At 32.0% G+C, this 19,668-nt stretch overlaps 1 long non-coding RNA gene across 1 annotated transcript; it reads left to right on the forward strand.

Annotated features, from left to right (window-relative positions):
• The first annotated feature begins 16,542 nt into the window (after positions 1–16,542).
• Positions 16,543–19,465, forward strand: LOC114184357 (uncharacterized). The gene is made up of 2 exons (XR_014995186.1): positions 16,543–19,143; positions 19,234–19,465. It is a non-coding gene; the product is annotated as an uncharacterized LOC114184357 (long non-coding RNA).
• The last annotated feature ends 203 nt before the right edge of the window (positions 19,466–19,668 follow it).

The raw sequence follows: 19,668 nt of genomic DNA on the forward strand, positions 1-19,668 counted from the left end.
CCATCCACATATATATATATATATATATATATATATATATATATATATATATATATATATATATATATATATATATATATATATATATCACATCTCCAAGTTTTTTTCTTTCCGGATGTAGACATTTTATACTTTATTTTGTTTTATAGACGTTAACATCCGATATTTTTATATTTTTTAACTTTTTTGGTTCGTTATCGATATGACAATCATAAATGAAAAAATAAAACATAATATCGGATGTCGACATCTATAACGGGCAAAAACTTAAAAAGAAATAAGGTACCTGATATCGACATTCGAATAACAAAACAAGGTATCGAATGTTGACATCTGTTGGAAAAAAAAACTTGAGGGTGGATCAGTTACAGAGGGTAAAAATGTAGTTATTTTTAACCAAAGGGCAAAGTGTGGATTTAAAACTTTTTGGGAGTACATGAGAAGTGTTTTGAGGTGCAAGGAGAAGCCTTGTGTGGTGGGATTCAGATTTTTCTTCTGAGTACACGGTGGGTAGTTCATAATTCGATCTTCGGAGAGCCCAACTTTCATTTTGTCTAGGGATGACAACGAGGTGGGGACGAGTTTCGCTATCCCATACCCATATTCGTAGAAAAAATTCATTCTCATCCTTATACCCAAACCCAACAGGTATCAAGTTTTTGTCTCATCCCTATCCCCACCGGGTAACGGTATAATCTTGTACTCATATCCGTACCAGTTTTTTTACTACTTCAATATTAATTTTAATTAATTTTTATAAAATAATAAAAAATTACGGTAAAGGAAACATAACATTATCAAATATTTAATCTTAGGAGGATGGTTGTTTCTTTGATATCAAATACTTTAAAATAAATCATAATCGTTTACATTTTAGATTAGAATATTAAATAAAATTTCATGATAACCAAAACATTTATTAAATTTGCAAATATTAATGAAACCTAGTTGATAACATTTAAAAATATAAAAGGAAAACAAATATTCAAATTAAAAAATATTTTAAATGTTTGTTTACTTCAATTTTTTAAATTCTAACGAATCTCTTTATATACACTAATAAAAGTTATAATACATCACTTAATCAAAATGATGCAAAGAACAAATAATAAAATAATAAAATGTTGACATAGATCTTATATCTTTTGAACTGCAACATATGTTGGATAGTGATAAAACATATTCATTGCAATTACATTAAATTTTTATATTGTAGTAAATAATATTTATATAATAATAGTGAAAAAAATTACAGTATGATTGATAATGAGTTAGAAAATAAAAAATAATTAGATAAAATATATCGAAATAGTATTCTACATGACGAAAATAAACAACAAATACAAATATTAAAAAATTAAAAAATGTTTAGAAACAATTTGAGACTATTGAAAGAAATCATACAAAGGAAAATAAATGTACAATTAAGGGTATGATAAGATGAAAAATAACTTAGAGATCTAAGAAAACTTTTCAAATATCTACATATATAGAAATAATAAAAATATTTTTAACGAAATAACAAAGTTCTTTAAATGAAACAAAAATTAAAATAAGTAAAGAATTTTTTTTATATTATCTAGTAAATGAAATGTTTGTGCTATTAAATACTTAAATTGAGACTATTAAACATTCTCATTTGAAAGAAATATATATAATAAATAAAAATATAGAAAAATAATAGAAATATTCAAATGTGAGATATAAAAAAATTTTAATTGACATACATCATTTTAACATAATTACATAAAGGTTATGATAAGATGAAAAATATAGTATAAATGTGAATGAGTTTCATGACAAACCAAATAATTAGAAGAAATAAAAAATAAAAAGTATATATATATATATATATATATATATATATATATATATATATATATATATATATATATATATATATATATATATATGGTTACTTCGGGTATTATGGCGGGGATGTGTACGTCCCCACACCCATCTCCATACCCAATTGAAAAAGTCGGAGATTTTTTATACCCATACTCATACCCGGTCAATGTGAGGATTTCCTGTTCGGACAATACCCACAAGAACGAGTTTATTTGTCATCTCTAATTTTGTCATCTCTTTTTCTGAAAATCACTCAAAATTTGATTTTTCGGAAAATTGAATTATGGTTGTATTTTTCTTTTTTATGTTTAATTTTTATTTTTATTTTTAAAGAAAAGGAAAAAAAAGAAAAAATAAATATATATAAAAATTATAATAAGTTAATTTAGTAAGGGTTGTATTTTTTGAGATGATAATATTGAGAAATGTATAGTTATATGATTAAATAAATTAATTTTATTATTATTTTGTTGTTGAAAATTTATAAATTAGCAATTGATGATTTATAATTTTCTTTAAAAGTAGAAAAATTAAATGCAATGTATACATTGTTAAAAATAATATAATAAAATTGTAGATGCAATATTAAAATGAGGTAAAATAATACTAAAAGGTAAAATAATGTTAAAGTATTTATATGAAATTTTGTTATTAAGATATTCAGGGAAACATAATTCAATTGAGAAGGTAAAAGTGAATGGAAGCTATCTTAAATGGATGAAAGATAAAATATGAGTTGATTAAAGTTGGTGGTGGGATGTGGATCTTCTAAGTCAAGGTTGTGAGGACAAGAATTTCTTGTGTGTTTTGATGTTTGACCGTATGAGCACTTTCGTGGGTGTCGTCCTTCCTTGATGTCTATTTCAATCCTGATTCTAGATGGTTTAAGTTGACTTCTTACAGTCTTTTTTGTGGTTGGATGAGACCAAAGTTGTGGGTCTTGGTATAGTGGTTAATATTTTTCATGTCTTAACTCACCAAATATGTGATTATATACTTTCATGATAACATCCAATCTATGATGGAGAATGTTGTATATGTTGAAGTCAAGATGGACATGTTTACAAGCTGCTAAGACATGGGAACATGGTAGATGAATTTTTCGCAACTTTCTACAATCACAACACCGTTCATCCAATCTGACAACAAATCTTTCTAGAGGATGTTGGTTTTCAAATCAACATCACTTAGGACCTTGGTAGCATTTTCATATTAGATGGCCAACACTTATCATTACAATTATTTGCATCGTCAGATTAAGGGTCTCACCCCTAATCCTACCATAAGAACCTCCTTTAACTCTCACCACCTAGGCCATAACACTCTATATGAGTTTGTAAACCTACTACAATATATGATAGTTTCTAACCAACACATATTTCTAGTCAATGCATAACAATCTACTAGTGAGGATTGCACTTCTTCTTTAGAAGCCAAAACTCAAAAAACAAGGATGCAGTTGAACCTTAACCATTTCATTCCACTGACTCACTTTTATACTTATAACCTCATCACTTCTCCATAAAACAAGATTTCACACCAAGTTCCTCATACCAAACAATGATACATAACTCTTTCATCATATCCTTGTATAATATTAATTCATCACATTCAATTACAATCTCAAACATATACATACACAAAGTATATCAAAATGGTGAAAATCATTTATCTAACCCCAAACTTCAAAACAAAGATCCCACCAGTCAAAGTGAAGAAGCACGTGTCTAGGGTCAGTTGTCAAAATTTTAGCTCAAACTAATGGTTAATGAAGCAATAATCTTAATTTTACTAAGAGGATGCAGACTACAAAAACATGGTGGCACATAGGGCTGGAAAAGTGGTGCTTGGCGCTCAACCCCTAGAACCCACTAACTCCTAGCACTCGACGACGGCAAATCAGTGGCCTAGCACCCGATGGCATTGTAACATCGTCCGACGGTGCATCAGAAACATTTTGGGGAAAATTGATCCTTTGAAATTGACTAATTAGGCATTTTTTTTTCTTTAGTGTTTTTGATTCCAAATGGTTTTAGAGAATTCAAAACTGACATCCAATCACTCAAAACACAAATTCAAACTTTTTCCCAAATAAAAACCAAACACAAATCAAATGTCAAACAATTCAACATACAACTTATCAATTCAACACACCACATAACAATTAACTACCAAGATGATCAGTCTAAATTGAAGAGCTCGTCGCAAGAATCACTCCTACGGTCTCGAATCTTTAATTAGGTGAACAAAGAACGAGAACTCTTAGAGATAAGTCAAAGAACTCTATAAAAGTTGTTTATAGAGAGGTGATGTATTTTAAAATAATAAAATTCGTTTATAACAAAATTATTTATAGTAAAATCTTTTAATATTAAAATAATTGAGTTCAATTATTTTTAAATCATTATCACTTCTAAAATGTCATTTTTCTAGGATTTTAGAATAATGTGGAAGACTCATTCAACAAATTGCCTTCCCTATTGCAAACCATGACAACATTTCTTTGTAGTTTCCAATACCAACTCAAAAACACAACCAATAGTTGAACGTGACTTAATAATCCAACACAATGTATACTTCAAAAGACTTTTCTTGACCTTCAAAATATTCCTTGATGACTTACCATTTTGCAAACAATTAGTCCAAGTCGATGGAACGTTCCTCTATGGCGAATATAAGGGTACCCTTATTATGGTTGTTGCACAATTTTGGATCACCACAACTTCATCAACGCAAATTCACAAGCCTAGATAGTGAATGAAATGAAGATAATTGTGTGCATGTGTATTGTATTTGACACGTTGCACATAATTTCATCAGAATTTTCAAGAATGCAACTCTTAAGAATGACCTTGTCAATATGGGTAATAACTTTACTTTTCAAAAATGTTAATTCTATGCCATGTTGAAAATTCAACTTGCAACATATGTAATGATCGAGCCCAAAGCTAACTATTATTATAACATCATAAAGAAAATCAATCCAAAAGCACTAAGTTGGATTAACAAAAATGGACACTTGCATATGACGAAGGCAAAATGTGAGGTCACCTGATCACAAATTTAGCAGAAACAATTAGTTCAGTCCTCAAGAAAACATGCAATTTTCCAATCTTCTCCATTTTCATGGCCACATACTTCACTAAAAGATGGAGGCAAATTATTGCAATGATTAATGTTGGTAGTGTTTATTCTAAAATTGCAACTAAGGTGTTAGGAGATGGTCATTCAAAATCAAACACCCATAGGGTGCTTGAATTTAACAAAAGCAGCACAAGATTCTTGGTGGAGGAGATGCAAAAAATTTGACTTGTTGAAAATTTTGTCGTCAGGTTTGATGAAAGATAGTGTGATTGTAGGGAGTTCTGGAAACTTCATCATGTTCTCATGTCATAGTAGCTTGCAAGCATGTCGACTATGTCTCCAACATGTACATTAGTCAACATAATAGGTTCGATGTAGTTTTCAAAATATATGACTATTTATTTAGGAAGCTAAAACATGAAGATTATTGGCCAGCATACCATGGCCCACAACTTTGTCCAAATCCAACAATAAGAAAAAGCTCAAAGGGATAGACAACATCATTTAGAATTAAGATTGAAATGGATATATAGAAGGAGGTCACCCAAGGAAGTGCTCATATTATCAAACACCATACCACATAAGAAATCATCGTCCACACACCTTTAGCATAAGATGATCAACCTTACATTATTAATTGTCTTCAACTTATGTAATTTTAATCATTTAATAAATACATGTTTTATACATTTTATATCTTTTCAATTTTATTGTGTTTGTCTAATTAAATTTATAACACAAATCTTTAGTAATAAATTGATATTCAAAATTTTGGTATTATTTTGTTTTTTTTTTAAAAAAAACTTTAACATTTGTTAATGCTTAATAAGTAAAATATTGAACAATAACAAAATTACTTAAATAACTCATTACTTTAAGCTTTTTTTTACTACACATTTATTAATAACTTTTACTAACTTTTCTTCCAAACAAAATTATAACTAAAACAAATTTCAATTTTCTCATTATTATTATTATTAACTCAACCTTTTTCAATAAATAAATATTAACTTTTAAAATATACATTCATCTTATAATAAATACCATACCCTAAAGATTAAAAACTTCTTAATTTTTAACAATAAGTCAAACATTAAGAAATAACATAATTTCCAAAATAATTCATTACTTTATTATTTTACTCTCATGTCTATTAATAACTTTTACTAATTTTTCTTACAAACAAAAATTACAATTAAAACAATTTTTATTTTTCTCATTATTATTAACTCAGTTTATTTTTATAAAAGAAAAAATTAATTTTAAAAATATACATTCATCTCATAAATTAATTTTATTTCTTTAAGTATTTTTTCTAAATAAAAGTACATTTATGAAATATAATTTTACATAATTGAACTATATATATATATATATATATATATATATATATATATATATATATATATATATATATATATATATATTAATCTTTCTTCTCCTCCTAGTTTATAAAATTTGAAAACAAAGGTTAGAATTCAGCTCTCTATCTAATCGGTGGTAACTTTCCTTTTGGTTGTTTCATTGAAGCAATCTGTGTGATAAAATCCTAGGAATCTCTGCATAATAAAACTCTTCCGATTTGTGTTCAATTTATTTTTGCTTCTCCTCTATAACTTTTTACCTGTTAGAAAATCAAGGATTGTGCCTGTGTATTATTTGAAGGATCTCTCATCAAGTAACGCTGGTAAATGGATGCATTTTTTGCCAATGAAGCTAACATTAGAAGAACCCATGTGTGCTTTCATTTCCAGTTAGAATGAACATTTTATATTTCAGCTATTATTCATGCATTTGGTTATGCAATTAATTTCCACTCCTAAAGAATGCATTTTAAGATTTACATAATTGTTATTTGTCCTTAATCTTTTGTTTGCAATGGCATAATAGGAAATGATAATCAAAATATGCGTTATATGAGATGTACATTGGCTACACTCTGTCTCACTAATCACAATGATTAACTATAAACAAACAATTCTTTTTTAAAAAAAAAAAAAAAAACTTTCCAATGATTCCTCCTAATTATACCCGATTCATTTGAATAAGATTAGTGTGATGAAATTTAATTAAAAAAATTATGAACCTAATCCAAATTGAAATTATAATTGATTTAAATGAAAATTTTAAGTGAACTCAACCTACATTATACCCACCCCTAATTTTATGTTCTGTTATTTTTTTTTCTGAGTTATTTAAATTGTTCGCCTTACTAATTTCACGTTCAACCATTTAAACTAGTAAATTTAATTAATTTTTCTAAAGATATATGAAAATTTAAAATCACTGTTGCTGATGCTCTTATAAACTTTTAATTGATTATTACCATAGATAAATGAAATATTTTCGTATATATATTTTTTCCAATATTTTAGCTTGTATATCTTTAGTTTCCTATTAATATGGTATTTCTCTTGCTTTTCCAAATGCATTATTCAATCATCCTGGATTGGATAAAGAAAAATAGAAATTCATCTAATAATATAGATAATTGGTGTTTGAACCGTGCACGGGTTTTTTTAAAATTGTAATATATTTTTTATTATCATACTAATTTAAATTTTAAAAATATTTATCAATTTAACATGTTTTAAGAATAATTAATTATATTTTATTTAAATACATAAAAACAAATAAGTTTTATAAACTTTATATATATATATATATATATATATATATATATATATATATATATATATATATATATATATATATATGAGTATTGTTTTGCAACATGTTTATTTTCATACATAAATAAATAAATAATAATTTGTTATTATTTATTTAAAAGAATTTTTGCAAGAGGCTTATCTCACTTAAGGGTGATTTTTGTTTCGCTACATCAATTAGAATTTCATTTAAAAGAATTTCAAGTACATATTTGGATCAAAGACTTTAAATGAAAACAAAATAATTTGGATTCACACATGCATAAAAAAAAAAAAAAAACTAGATGTAAAACAAAGAGTGTCCTTTTTTATCTTTAATTTAGAAACAATTACACATAATTGGCTTTTTTTGTAGTTTAGGATTTATTGGAACTCGAATATGAAAAAATGGGTCCGTTAATTTTTTTTTTTGCCAAATTAGGTCAAGTCGTCAGGGAGGATAACGACATTAGAGGCAATGTCGTCATCTCCCTGACCGGTTTCTTATTTTTTTTTTAAAAAAGGTGATGTCGTTATGCAATGGACCAGTTTGTTTGAAACGAAAAAGTGAAGTCGTCCTCACACATGACGACTTCACTTTTTCAATTTTCTTTTCTTCGTAATAAATGAATTTTGATTATGTTTTAGGATTTGGAAGAATAATGAGTAAAAAAAATATTAATAAAAAAGAAATAAACATTACATTAATATATTTTAACATTGATTAATAATTAAAATACAACATTTAAGTTAGTAGAAAATCATCTATGTCCTCCAGTTCCACATGGAGGTCGTCTTCTGGGTTTGGTTGGTTGTGTTAATGGTTGTTCTTGGTGTGGTTCATCATGATCATCATCTTCAAGTTGATGACTTTGAGAAAATTGAGGATGGTGAACTGTTGTTTGGGGAGTTTGAGAAGGCATTGGTGAAGGATAGAATGACATTGATGAAGAAGATCTTGGATAATAGGCGGATGGTGGTGTCATGGTTGAAATGCCAAATATTTATGATGGACCAGCACCATAACCTGATTGATGCGGGAAGAAACTGTACGAGGAAGGGACATGTTGGAATTGGGTGTTTGATGGGTTGTCAAACTGAGGGTATAGATGTCCAAACATTTGACCGTGACCCATAGATGATTGCCCAAAAAATTGTTGGGGATGATATATAAAATCTGGAGAAGACCCGACATGGCCAGTGTAGGGTTGTGAAACAGATTGGGATGGTTCTTGTGACATATCATACTGTAAAACAAATAGCAAGGTCATTCCCATGAATAAGTACGCATGATAAAGAGATGTATGACATTGTAGTAAAACTGACCTCATCGTCGGAAGATTTCGTATTTGGAGATAAATAGCGGATAGTGTGGTTTATATACCATTGCATGTAGAGTGTTTCATCATGCAAATGGTTGTTTCTGCTAAATGGTGTACCCTGAATGACCCGATTTTATCGGTCATTCTAAATTGCAATCCAACGGTGATGATGTGCCACCCAATCTCTTTCATTTCTCTCCCTAAATTCATCCCTGTGGACTTGATCGAGGTTAATGGGGTCAGGCGGGATGTTCTATCTTAAACCAAATTAACGCATGACCCTATCCGCCTGTTGGAATTCGACTGTCACGAAGCAAATTATAGGGATTGTTGCTCTAGCCACTATAGGGATGTCAACCACAATCAACCGACGAACTTCATTTTGAATATAAGGTCTCCACAAGAACTGAAAAAAAATTGTAGATATTAGTTTCAAATTTAGAAAAGTAAATGATTACATAACTTAATTATTACCTGTCTTGTACGAATTTGATCAAATTTCAAGCGAAATTCACTAACTAATAAAAAACCAGCATTTCTCCGATTTGCTTGGTTCATCCACCTAAATAGTGTATGAATTTGAAGTAAGTTAAATTATAAGGAAAGCAGAATAAAAAACAAATAATTGCAAAAAAGTTAGTTTTTACCTTCTGCATACGGGGAAACCATCCCCTGCAGCCACTTCCTCATCACTTAAAGGGTCAAGTTGTAGAGCTATAGAAGTGATCCTCTCCCAAGCCCAACATTGTAACAAAATCATGCATCCACCAATATTTTCTTGTCTTATGTGAATGTCATGATCTAGGCCACGATATAGACAGGCCAAAACTGCAGACCCCCAACTATAATTGTTGACTACATTCAAGTCAGGTAGCTTGAGTAGATACATCACATGTACCCTTGCAGCAGACGTGTCTGGCATTAAAATGCTTCCAATCAATGTTAGTATGTACGCTCTTGCATATTGAGCAATAACATTGTTGTTTGCATTTTGTGGGAGTTGTTGGAAAGTATTATTTAACCAAGAAACTCTAATTGAGTTTCCTCTTATCACTGTCAGTGGTGGAATTACCCACAAATGTTCGTGGAACGTCGAGAATATGTCTTGCACGATGGTGGGACCGGTGACCACATCTCCATCTATCGGTAGGCCAAGGAGGACTGCCACATCCTCTAATGTCACAGTGGTCTCTCCATGTGGGAAGTGGAATGTATGAGTTTCTGTCCTCCACCTTTCCAATAAGGAAGTCATTAGTGTAAAACTTAATTAAGGATCTTTAAGATTTATAATTCTCACACGATAAATCATAATAGAGCACTAACCTTGATCCATGAGAGATCCTGTGAATATGCGTTCTTCAATTTATAATCTTGTGTGCTCTTCAACCACCGTTTCCCAATCTATCTCTTTGCCTTTCTTTCTCTTCTCACACGTACTTGATGGGTTACAGTGAAAAGAACCTTATGGCCAGAGACAGAACCCCAATTCCTTTTTATACCAACGTCCATCAAGTTGGTTTTTATTTTATCTTTATCTTTATTTTATTTTATTATCACTTCCCATAATAATAACCAATAAGTCTCTATATTTATTAAATCACAATTGGGCCCATCATAATATTTCAAATGAGTCACTAATAGAATTAATTCGTCAATTAATTCTAACATTCTCCCACTTGACTCATACGATGTCATAACATTATGTGATTTAATACATAAACATAATGCGCAATAAAAGACCTTGCATAAATTGGTTCCATCATTATTCATAATTAAAGATACAGAAATAATAAGAGTCATGGCGGTCACACATCATTTGATCGACATGATCCCTTCCATGTACTACTATATCATCCCTTTCTCCTTAATATGACCTTAAAAACGAGAAGTCCATAATGGGTTCAAACACAATGTCATTTTACAAAGCAATAACATAACATAATTTGTTTTCTTCATCATAATTTGCATGCATAAACATAAAGAAGAAAACACAGATTTCAGAAATTTATACATTAGGGAGCTCAAAGTGTCACATCAACATTAAAAACATTAACATTCAACATTTAACATTCACTAGTAGACATAATGCCCATATTCTTTACATGACCAGCATACAATTTGGGCGGTAACCCTTTTGTTAAAGGGTCAGCAATCATAAGATCTGTGCTAATATGTTCTATTGACACTTTATGTTTCTGAACTTCTTCTTTAACGGCAAAGTATTTCAATTCCATATGTTTAGCACCTTTAGAATACTTGTCGTTTTTAGAAAAGAAGACTGCTACGGAATTATCACAATAAATTTTCAGCGGCTTGGAAATACTGTCGACTACTCCAAGTCCTGAAATAAAGTTCCGCAACCAATTAGCCTGAACTGTGGCCTCAAAGCATGCCACAAATTCAGCTTCCATGGTGGATGCAGCAATGACAGACTGCTTCGCACTTTTCCATGAAATCGCTCCTCCGGCTAAAAGATACACATAACCAAATGTAGACTTTCTTGTATCCACACAGCCGGCAAAGTCTGAATCTGTATAACCTATCACCTCAAGGTGATCAGATTTTCTATAAGTAAGCATGTGATTCTTTGTTCCTTGTAGGTATCTTAAAACTTTCTTTGCAGCTTTCCAATGCTCCAGACCTGGATTACTTTGGTATCTACCAAGCATACCAACTGCAAAGCTAATATCTGGCCTCGTACAGGTTTGAGCATACATCAAACTCCCAACAACAGATGCATAAGGGATATTTTCCATCTGTTTCCGTTCCAAATCATTCTTTGAACATTGCATGAGACTAAACTTGTCTCCTTTCTGTATTGGAACAGGAGATGCTGAACATTTATCCATTCTGAATCTCTCTAAAACTTTATTAATATATGCATTCTGAGACAAACCTAACAATCCTTGTGATCTGTCACGAAATATTTCTATTCCTATCACATAGTATGCCTCACCCATATCTTTCATTTCAAAGTTATTAGAGAGAAACCTCTTAGTCTCACTTAATAGACCAAGGTCATTCGTCGCAAGCAAGATATCATCAACATACAGAATCAGAAATATAAACTTACTCCCACTGACCTTCAGATATATACACCGATCAACGGTGTTTTCCTTAAATCCAAAGGACACAATAGTATCATTGAACTTAAGATACCATTGTCGAGAAGCTTGTTTAAGTCCATATATCGATCTCTTAAGTTTACACACCATGTGCTCCTTTCCTTCTTCAGCGAACCCCACCGGTTGGTCCATATAGACATCCTCTTCTAAATCCCCATTCAGAAAAGCAGTTTTAACATCCATTTGATGCAACTCAAGATCATAATGAGCTACTAATGCCATGATAATTCTAAAAGAGTCTTTCTTAGAAACAGGCGAAAATGTTTCCTTATAGTCAATGTCATCTTTCTGAGTAAAACCTTTGGCAACAAGACGGGCCTTGTAACGTTCAATATTGCCTTGAGAGTCACGCTTAGTCTTAAAGACCCATTTACACCCAACTCTCTTGCATCCTTCTGGCAATTCCACAAGGTCCCATACGTCATTATGTGCCATTGATTTAAGCTCATCTTTCATGGCATCTAACCACTTATCAGAATTATCACCATTAATGGCTTCTGAAAAAGAAATTGGATCATTATCAATACTTAAGTCATTTTCTGACTCTTGTAGATAAACCACATAATCATTCGAAATAGCAGACTTTCTATCTCTGTGAGATCTTCTTAATACTATTTCTTGTGGTTGTTCTACTATTGGTTCATTGTTAACCTCGGGATCATTAATTTGTTGTTCTTCTTGATTGTTGTGAGTTTCTACAACATGTGGAACAACAACTCTTGATAAAGAAGTACTAGTTATAGGAACTTGTACTCTAACTTCTTTAATCTCCACATTTCGTGAAGCTTCACTCCCACTGGTTTCGCCATTTTCAATGAACCGAGCATTTCCAGTTTCAACGATTCTAGTACTATGGGTAGGACAGTAAAACATGTACCCCTTTGATTTTTCTGGATAACCAATGAAAAATCCACTGATTGTTCTTTCATCCAGTTTCTTTTCTTGCGGATTGTATATCCTTACTTCTGCCTGACAACCCCAAACATGCAGGTGTCTCAAACTGGGTTTCCTATTCGTCCATAACTCAAAAGGAGTCTTTTGAACAGCTTTACTAGGAACCCTGTTCAACAAATACATGGCAGTCTTTAAAGCATACATCCACAATGATACGGGTAAACATGAATTACTTAACATACTCCTAACCATATCCATTAAAGTTCGATTACGCCTTTCTGATACACCATTTTGTTGTGGTGTGCCTGGCATTGTGTATTGAGCACAAATACCACGTTTCTCAAGGAACTTAGCGAACGGACCAGGGTGTTGTCCACTTTCATCATATCTTCCATAATACTCACCACCTCTATCAGACCTTACGATTTTCACCTTTCTGTCTAATTGCCTTTCCACTTCATTTATATAAACTTCCAAGGCATTTACTGACTGAGATTTCTCATGCAGTAAATAGACATGTCCATAACGCGAAAAATCATCAATAAAGGTGATGAAGTACTTCTCTTTATTGAAAGAATTTACATCAAACGGACCACATATATCGGTGTGTATGATTTCAAGAAGCTGAGTGCTTCTTGTGGCTCCTTTCTTTGTGTGTTTAGTTTGTTTGCCTTTAATACAATCCACACACACATTCAGATCAGTAAAATCTAAATCCGGAAGAAATTCATTCTTTACTAATCTTTGCATTCTTTCTTTGGAAATATGTCCCAAACGTTTATGCCACAAGTAAGCAGATTGTTCATCCACTAAACTACGTTTAGTGCCAACATTGTGATGCAAAGTCATAAGAGTTTCAGCATATAAATTATCCAAATTCAATTTATATAAACCATCATAAAGTGTACCAGATCCAATCATAAAAGTACGCTTAAACAAACTGAAACAACCATTCCCAAACTTAAAAGAATATCCAGCAATATCAAGCTTAGACAAAGAAATTAAATTCCTAGTGATACTAGGTACATAAAAAGTATCCATAAGGTCTAAGTGATATCCAGTGTCGAGGATTAGACGATAAGTCCCGACCGCTTCCACTGGAACTTTCTCTTTATTGCCCATGAAGACAAACTTCTCATTTGGGTTTATGGTTCGGGTTGTAAGAAATCCCTGCATCACATTAGAAACATGAGTCGTACATCCAGAATCAATCCACCACGTATTATGGGGAACTTCAGTTAAGTTTGATTCAAAACATACATAAGCATTATGCTCACCTTTCTTTTCGAACCAAGCCTTACGCTTTATGCAGTCCTTCTGGAAATGTCCAGACTTCCCGCAGAAATGACATTTGTCATTTTTCTTCTGGATTTTGGTTGAGGACTCGTCAATCTTCAGTGGTCCTTTACCCTTTCCATGTTTCTTAGCAACTTTCTTTCCAACAGCTCCTTGATTCTTCACATATTGAATAGAGTGGCTTCCTAAGTTCTTCAGTCGGGTCTCCTCCTGAACTAGCATACTGTGCAATTCATGCACATTCCACTTGTCTTTCATGGTGTTGTAGTTCATCTGGAACGGACCATACTCAGACGGTAATGAGTTCAGAATGAACTGCACGAGAAAACCTTCATCCACTACCATTCCTAAAGACTTAAGTCTTGCTGCGATATTTGTCATCTCGATCACATGCTCATGCATAGTACGCGAACCGTCAAACTTCATAGTGGTCAACGTACTCATCAGTGTCCCAACGAGAGACTTATCAGCAGTTTGGGAGCGCTCTTCCACAAATTTCATAAATTCTTTTGCGTCATCAGTTTTGGGAAGAGCTGACTTTATATTACTTGCTATGCTCATTCTCATAAACATTAAGCTAAGTCTGTTTGATCTTACCCAGGCTTTATAATGGGTTTTCTCTTCATTGCTACTAGTATCCGTGATAGCAGTCGGCTTTTCAACTAGAAGAGCTAGATCAAGATCCAACACACCTAAGTGAAATTGGACTTGCTCACTCCAGTCAGGGAAATTCAACCCGTTAAAGACTGGAACAGACGAAGCAAGCGCGTGTAAAGATACCGGAACAGAGACTGCAATTAACACATGCCTAACATTAATGCTTTGAGTCATAAAACTAAACGTAAAAACAGATTCAGATATAAACAATCATTCTATGCATACTAATGTTCTCCTTTGGGAGATCCACTAATACACAAACATAAACATAATGATGCTAATCACATTATAACATTATTGATAATTAAAATATGCATCAACTAGAATCACCTACTACCTTTGGGTATATAAATAAAACTAGTGACGCATACAAAATTATCTACAATCATGTTCATTAATTATGAGAACAATTAATCAACCTTTGGGCGATCCTTAAATGTCTTATAATTAATGAATTTTAATTAACCCATAAATTTAATTATTCATAATTTAGCATCCATACTATGGGTAATTAAAATAAAAAACATTAATAATTTGAAATCATATAAACTTTAAAATTTTGGCCACTTTGGTGACTAACAAAATTTATCATACTTAATTTCAAATAAATAAATAAACATTTAATTGCTATAGACTTTATATAACATCCTCATTAATTTTAATTTAACAATAACAAACATAAATATTATTGCAAATTAAAATAAAATTATTAATTATTTATATAAATAAAATAATTAATATTTATTTTATTGGTAACATAAACCAATAAAAATATTGCTCTCAAATTCAATTAACTTAATAGGATTTCAAAACTCAAAACGTAAAAGTGAAAATATCTTTTAAATTCACAACCGCACACCTCATGAAAGCTTGCAATCAGCGGTTTGCAATCCACGTAAAAAAAAAAAAACCAACTCGTACATGTTCACACAGCATTTCAATCAATGAAAGATAACACTTTCAGTAACAGCCACTTTCATACGTAACATGGTTTTTTTTTTCTTTTCTTTTATTCAATGCCAAAAAAAGATAAAAACCATTACAGTAAAGCACACACAGTAAAGCACGCATATTGATAAATGGCAGCAGTGGATACAATATTTTAATAGCAATATCATCATTCATAAAATTAAATTAGGAGAAAACATCATAAAGAGAAACATCAAATAATAGGAGAATCATAAATCCTACAATCAAGCTCTGATACCACATGTAAAACTTAATTAAGGATCTTTAAGATTTATAATTCTCACACGATAAATCATAATAGAGCACTAACCTTGATCCATGAGAGATCCTGTGAATATGCGTTCTTCAATTTATAATCTTGTGTGCTCTTCAACCACCGTTTCCCAATCTATCTCTTTGCCTTTCTTTCTCTTCTCACACGTACTTGATGGGTTACAGTGAAAAGAACCTTATGGCCAGAGACAGAACCCCAATTCCTTTTTATACCAACGTCCATCAAGTTGGTTTTTATTTTATCTTTATCTTTATTTTATTTTATTATCACTTCCCATAATAATAACCAATAAGTCTCTAATAGAATTAATTCGTCAATTAATTCTAACAATTAGAAGGTGGTTGACATCCATGTCTGGAATACACAATGCATGTCCAAAACCAGCCTGTTCCATTAAAAATTTGACACGCGGATCAATTAAATCTTGGTTGTTTAGAATCCAGACTCCAGCTCGTCTTGGTCTAAGAACTCGTTTGTTGTTTATAAGTCCTTTGTAATATGTTCATGCTGAAGGCGAAGTAGTGACATATTTGGGGGAAGGTGTCGATTGTTAGCCATGCTTAAAAAAAAGTGGGTGAAAGGAAATTAGAGTAAGGGGAAAATATTAATTATAAACATCATAACTATTGACTAAAATGTGATTTTCAAATTAAAAGTTAAAAAAATGCAAACCTTGAAAATAGTAGCAATGAAGTTTGATGAAGAAGTGTTGCTGGAAAATGAGAGCAAATTGTAACGAGGCAACCCAAGGAAAGTGCGAGCAAAGTGTGTATGAAATGAGCCAATGCATGAAATATATTACTGCATTGGTTGGTGTCCAGCTGCACTCCCTAAATTATTGTACCTGCATTCAAATTAACTATGAATGAGGTTCTGAAAGCATCAAAATAATTATTGAAAAGCTGCCGTAATAGACCATTGCATGCAAATTGAACAGGAAGGAATCTTTACACTGCACTGTTGGAAGGAAACCCGTGAAAGAGCCAGCTCCCGTGAACGTGAATCAGCGTTGAAGAGAGAGAAACTGTGCCATGCAAAACCGTGCGCACCATCAATTGTTTCCACGTAAAACCGTGCGATGCAGCACCGGTTTCTGTGTAATGAAACCGTGCTTGCTAGGGCCGATTTGTGTTAAATGAAACCGTCCTCTGCTGGACCGGTTTCCCATTAATATGATAATTAATGTCGTGGTCATGGTCAGCGGCTTCATTATAGCGAGTTATTAAGTTTCAATTCATTTAATATGTTTTCTTCAGACAAAATTAAATCAACCACTTCATTTAATATGGTTTCTTCAGACAAAATTAAAGCAACCACTTCATTTAATATGGTTTCTTTAGACAAAAATTAAAGCCCCTGTTTTCATTGATGACGACTTCGGTTAATTAAATGAGGAAGTTGTTCTCATTAATTACGGTTTCAGTAAATTAAATGAAGAAGTCATTTATATTAATTACGATTTCAGTAAATTAAATGAGAAAGTCGTTGACATTAATTACAGTTTCAGTAAATTAAATGAGAAATTTGTTGACATTAATTATGGTTTCAGTTAATTAAATGAGGAAGTGGTTGACATTAATTACGGTTTCAGTTAATTAAATGAGAAAGTGGTTGGCATTAATTACGGTTTCAGTAAATTAAATGAGAAAGTGGTTGGCATTAATTACGGTTTCAGTAAATTATGGTTTTTGATGCATACCCATTGCAAAGGTGTACTTATGTGAGAAAAACTATCTGTGCACAACACTTTTTCAGCCATAATTTCTATTCTTTCTCTGGTGGTGAAATTTTCATACAATGGATGATCCGTGTAATCAGTATCCTGATATTCTTTCTGAGTTTAGTGAGGATGAGATGGATACCATAGGTAAACCAGCTCCAAATAATTGCCAATACTCACAGTGGGATCAACCTCAGCAATATTCACAACCTAGTTCTTAGGCCCAACTGCCAAACCAGTACACAGTTCCTATAATGGCTTAGGGATCATCAAGTCAAAGCGGCTCCTCAAGTCACACTTCCTTTCAAACTTCAATTTCAACGAGTGAACAACAACTAAGTATCGGTATGTGTTTTGACACAAAGGAGTCGACAATGTCATATATAAAGCAATACCATATTGATAATGGTTTTAGATTTGTGGTTCTTGATAGCAAATTTGATAAATATATATGTCAATGTATCGACTACAAAAAGGGTTGCCCATGGCGTTTACGGGCTTCTTATAGCAAGCGCAGTTCCAAGTGGGAAATAAGGAAGATTGACGGTTCACACACATGTTTGTCAACCATGCAACTTGCAGATCATGTCAATCTTGATTCCAACCAAATTGGTTATATTTTCATGAACTCTGTAAAAGAAAACCCTTCCATACCTATCAAAACTTTGATAGCCGAAATAAAAAAATCGTTTCGGATATTCGATTTCATATGGCAAAGCTTGGAATGGTAAGCAAAAGGCACTTGCTAAGGAGTTTGGAGATTGGGAAGAGTTTTACAATGAACTTCCACGATGATATCAAGTTGTACAAGAAAGTAACCCCAACACAATAATTTAATGCACAGGATCTCCTGTAGTTGTTAATGGCCAACCTGACCCTTCTTGCTATATTATGGAACGAGTATTTTGGTCTTTTGGACCATGCATCCAAGGATTTAATTATTGCAAGCCTGTTGTCCAAGTAGATGGGACATTTCTCACAGGTAGATATCAAGGGACATTGCTAGCAGTGCTCGCTCAAGATGGGTCACGTAATATATTCCCTTTGGCCTTCGTGATAGTGGAAGGAGAAACAAAGGAGGCCTTAATCTGGTTTTTTCAACTCTTAAGGGAGTACGTGACACCACAATCAAACCTTTGCTTGATAATGGATAGGGGGAAAGGCATATTAGCAACATTACAATCTGAAGAAGTAGAATGGGAAGCAAATGGTCTGCAATCAGTATACTGCATACGCCATATTGCTTCAAACTTTAACAAAAAGTTCAAGAATCACGAGTTGAAAAGCCGATTAAAGAATATGGGTAATAATTTTTTTTCATTCACCATAATATAGCATTTTAATATAATTGTATGCATAAATTAAACTAACTAATATAATTGCATTTTAATAGCTTACGAAGTCAAACAACCCTTATTGGATGCAAAATTGGCGGCATTGAAATCCCATTCACCCAAAGCGCAACTTGGATTGATAGGATACCACTACAAAAGTGGACTTAGGCCTATATGGAGGTAGTAGATTCAGACACATGACAACAAATCTAGCATAATGTATGACTTCTGTTTTAAAAAGAGCTTGTTCATTACCAATTTGTGCTTTAATTAAAGAAACATTTGAAAGGACCGCAACATGGTTTGTTGAGATAGGGGTTAAGGCAGACTCCATGTTACGTGCAGGCCACTAGTATCCCGAGGAAATTAACGTTATTATTAGAAAAAATCAACAACAAGCGGGAATGTGTCAAGTCCGTCGATACTCAAGAGAAAATAATGAATTTGAAGTTCAAGAGATGTTTTCTCCACATGATCACCGCCTACCAATGTCT

This window comes from Vigna unguiculata, chromosome 5 (genome assembly GCF_037176805.1).
Source record: "Vigna unguiculata cultivar grain cowpea cultivar isolate G323 ecotype 2 chromosome 5, ASM3717680v1, whole genome shotgun sequence".
NCBI classification, from domain to species: Eukaryota; Viridiplantae; Streptophyta; class Magnoliopsida; order Fabales; family Fabaceae; genus Vigna; species Vigna unguiculata.